General features: G+C 34.2%; 1 long non-coding RNA gene across 1 annotated transcript in view; it reads left to right on the top strand.

Moving 5' to 3' along the window:
* LOC107300396 overlaps window positions 1–4615 on the top strand; it is an 11378-nt gene extending 6763 nt beyond the window's left edge. The window contains exons 2-3 of the long non-coding RNA XR_001549213.1: window positions 2710–2932; window positions 4463–4615. This is a non-coding gene — a long non-coding RNA (uncharacterized LOC107300396). The remainder of the gene's footprint in view (window positions 1–2709; window positions 2933–4462) is intronic.
* The last annotated feature ends 20 nt before the right edge of the window (window positions 4616–4635 follow it).

Raw genomic sequence — 4635 nt, 5'->3', positions numbered from 1 at the left:
CAAGACATGGCTCTTCCAGCAAGCGGACCTGACCTAGGGTGGATTTTATATTGGGTTTTAAATATTCGGAAGACGCAACATTAAAATTCGGTTTAATTCGGTTTTAAGGGGGGGATTGTATATATGTTCGGGTTTTAAATATGTTGTGCGCCGCCCTGAGTCCCTGTCGGGAGAAGGGCGGCATATAAATTAAATTAAAAAATAAAAAAAAAAATATTTTCTACTACATTAGATTTGAATCCTGATAATATATATAAGGAGAAACTCTTTTCCAAGACATCCTGCCCTGCCAAACATTATATCGTGTTTGTATTTGGAAATTACTATATTGGTTCTTGCCAAATCTATTCTCTCTACTATATCTTTGTTTATGGCTTTGAGACTGCTAGCAGGTACATGTTGGTATTCAAATGTTGATATAAGCCTTTTTCATATCCTTTTCATTTTTTTTTCAATTTTTCAATGGACATGACTACTCATTAATTCACTACACAATGGCCCTATTTCTTATAGTATTTCCTACACCCTTCCAAATCAGATGCTGTCTGGATTCAGCATAAAGCTGCTCCAGTACATTTGTAATGTTATGTACCTGCAGTCTGGTTCCATTTCAGGTGAGTCTTGTCTATCCTCCCAAAATATTCCCTGGTATTGAACAAATTTAAATCTCTTCTCCTGACATAGTCTCATTCATACATTTGGACCTCTGAGCATTGTTTGTCTGCTGCATATAGGGCAAATAACATTTGTGAGAATGCTGACTTGGCATTTAGTAAGATGGCATCCTGGATTTAGTAAGCAGCCTAAATTTGGCTATGAAGAATGGCACACTATATTTCTTAATACAATTAGTACCAGTACAGTATGGATACAACTACTGCCTCCTTCCCAGCACTGTTGAGTAGCTTATCTAGATGGGATACGAAAATTTCAAGTTTTGCATCAGACAGGCAAGCAACCAGATACATTACAAATGTATTTTTTATTTGTTGTTCTAATAGAATCACTTACAATCCAAAATTCCCAAAGAAATATCTTTGGTCTGAGAGAATAGGGATTAATCATTGGCCTCATGGGAAACATCTTATCTTCCAACTAATAACTTTCTTCTTCAGGACCTATCTTCTCCCTGATAAGGAAAGTCATCATGGGAAAATATTACATCTCAGAAGGTTTTGTCTACATTTTTTTCTGACTGAACATTTCCAGTTCTATCGTGTTAGTTTTAAGAGAACTAGCTTGTTCCCTTGACTCAGGAACACGATCCATTTGTACATCTGACATCTCTGAAACCACTCCCTCCATTAATGGCTTTTTATCTGTATGCTAATTATTGTTGGTAATTTAGTATTCTTCTTTAGAAATTATTTGACCCAAAAAGAGTTTGAAGCGCTGACTTCCTTACCCAATAGATACACCTACAGTGATGTTTGGTCTTCAAAGATAGTGGTCACTGTACTCTTCTCTTGCAAAATTCTTCTGCATCTCTTTGTTCACTCTGGTTGTGAGCTCCCAATTGCCACTGTTCTTTCCTAAAAGTCCTATTTTCAGTTGAATTGTTGGCTAAAAAAGTGACTCCATTGCTTAATTACTTGTTTTAATTTGTCATCAGTTTATAAAAAACATATTTTATTGTAAAAAAAACCCTACAATTTCAATGAAATTACATAGGATTTTGTTGACACAGGGTTGTGGAAGGAACATGTCCTCAGGATGAAGGAGAGTACTGAGAGGGCCATTGGGAAAGAAACTTTGCACATTAAAGCTTCCTAAGTCATGACTGTATTTTTCTGAAGCGCTGGGCAATCTCCCTTCCTTAGCATTTGTGTTTGCTGAATTCAGAGATGTTCTTATCCTGCCCTGTGTATGGGTTTGTTGTTTTAGAATATCCCAGATGAGATGAAGTATCTAAATCAAAGGTCCCTAACTTTTTGGGCACCAGGGACCAGTTCTGTGGAGAGAGGTTTTTCCATGGACCTGGAGGGTGCATGGTTTTGTGTGCTGCCTGCATCCCACAGATGGGGTTTTGCTTGTTTGTGTGGGCCGGTTGCTGGCATGCTGCGGCCCAGTACTGGTCCACAAACTGGGGATTGGGGATCTAAATAGTTCTTGTGTTGCTCAGCATAAGCAATCCACACACTCAGGTGGGATAGTTCATTGATTATGATTTTTTTATAATGATAGTAATTATAAAGTTTCAATTATGTCTGCTTGCTGTTTTTACTAATGCTCTGAATTTTGAGTTGCTATAATAACAACTTTCATATGGTTACTCTCTACTTAAAGAGCTTAACACACTCATTTCTATAATAGAGTAAACGGTATGTTTTCCATCTGAACTCTAAATAAAAAGGAATTCTAATAAAATATTGTGCATTTTTGGAAGCTTATTAGAATATAGAAAATATTACTGGTGTGCAGAACATTTAAAATCCAAGCCATCTCAAACTCAAAACAGTTCATCTAGATTGAAATACTGTATTTGTTTTGAGTTTGAAACAGATGTTTCACATTCGAAACAGGATCTTCTGATTCTTTCAGAAATATTTTAAGCTTGAATGCACAAACATGGAGTAGCTGTTTCGAACATGAAACAAACATTTTGAATTTGAAAAAGGTCATGATGGAAATATTTTGCACACATTTATTAAATATATTTGTTTTTAATTACTTTTTTGAAATGGGGAAATAATGTAAATATATTTTCAGTAACTACTTGGATGATAGATCCACACATGAGAGAGACCATCATGACCGAAGATATGTTGAGGAATATCGAAATGACTTCTGTGACATAGATGACCATGAGCATTGTCACAGACATTATGAAAAGAGCCATTGCCATCATTATAGTAAATCATCTGGTCAAAGTGGGAAAAAGAATCATAAACGAAAGCATAAGAAACACGATCCCAGCTACAGCTCACATCCGGTATGTATGGTTTAAAAAAGAATAATAAATATATTATTGTTTTTAGGCTACTTCAAGGATATAAATGTTTGAAGATTTGATATGAAGTCTGCATTTTATTTTTATTATTTCTGTATGATGGTGTATGTATGCATGTGGATTGTACTATAGTGAATGGTATTAACTATGAGTTTTCATTTGGCTTAATTTGTCCAAAACTTTAGAAAACTCAAATTACTTTGTTGCCTCTTATCTCGCAGCTCAAAAAATAAAAATAGCTGATTTACCTTTACTTGAATTAGCCTTACAGCACGGTGAAGCAACCTTGTCTAGCGTGTTCCTTATTCTTCAAAATGGTTCTGTTTCAGTGGAATTAGTTCATTAATATGATGTCTGTAATGAATTCATCATGTTTCTGTGAAATAGTTTCAAGCAAATATTAGGTATTGAATGATTTTATTATTATTAGAGAATGAATCATTTTAATAGTTAGCAAGATCTGAATATTTTATGAATAATAAAAGTACTTTTATTGTATACATTCAAATTTAAAAATGTTGAGATGCAAGACTTCGTTCTTGCAGATGTATATCACCAGAATATTAGACAGAATTTTACAAATTTTATTAATATTTTTCTCTTTAGCTGGTCCAATTATGGAAGATAAATAATTGCATGAATAACCTGTTGATAAATATTAATCAAATTACATTTTTTTAAAAAAATTGAGATCAGACCTGTTTTATAAAGATAAAAATAACAAAAATTGTTTTTGACTAGTAGAAGTACTTTAGATTATAGTCTTAGTTTCAATCTTCTGTTAATGTAAAATTTAAGAGACAAAATTGTGTTGTGTTTCTGTTGTCTTACAACTTTAAGTATTTATCTGAAAATCTGTTCCTTGCCATGTTTTTCTTCTGTAACATAAACTGTGCCCTGTGAATTTCTGGGGACTGAATTTGAAATTGCTCCTGCCAACTGTTCGTGGCCTGGTGTGTAACTGAATGCCTGAATATCCCGCTGAATGAATTGCGTAATCTACCCCGAATTCACTCTGATATATTGATTGGCTGGACGATCTTGGTGCCGTTTCCAGAAGAGCCACCGAAGGAAAAGATCCAGGAGTGTAGAGGATGAGGAGGAGGGTCACCTGATCTGTCAAAGTGGAGACGTACTAAGAGCAAGATGTATAGAATATTTTTCAACACTTTTTAAAAAAATGTCAGCAAAACATCTGTTTAGAATAGTATGTTAGATGAAAAGTGGGGGCGGGGCTAGGAAAGCTTCATTGCTCTCTTTTATCTTTTGTTTTGTCTTTGTATTCTATTTCTTTTCTTTTTCTGTACTCTTAAATATTGGTGTTTAGACAACCACAGCAGTAAATAAAGCTTAAAGTTAGATTGATAGCTAGATAACTATTTTGTGACACCTTTCCAATAAAAGTAACACATTCCGAAGCAGACAGTAAATGTTATAATGATAGACTTAATAGTGTTCAGCTTTATTCAGCTAATTCAATAACAGCTGGAATTTGTTTCTTTTTTTTTTTAGATGAGGTTATTGCTACTTTAGGGGAAGGCGCTTTTGGGAAAGTCGTAGAATGCATTGATCATGACATGTATGTATTCTGTTTTCTCAAAAGTATTACCAAATGAAATGTGTTTATATGACGGTAGAAATCCTTCTGCACATGTTATTAATTTAAGCAAATCAAACTTCAGATA

Source organism: Protobothrops mucrosquamatus, unplaced genomic scaffold (genome assembly GCF_001527695.2).
Source record: "Protobothrops mucrosquamatus isolate PMUCROS unplaced genomic scaffold, P.Mucros_1.0 scaffold6893, whole genome shotgun sequence".
Lineage (NCBI taxonomy): Eukaryota > Metazoa > Chordata > Lepidosauria > Squamata > Viperidae > Protobothrops > Protobothrops mucrosquamatus.
The sequence above is the reverse complement of the archived record's forward strand: the minus strand, read 5'-3'. Positions and strand labels throughout refer to the sequence as shown.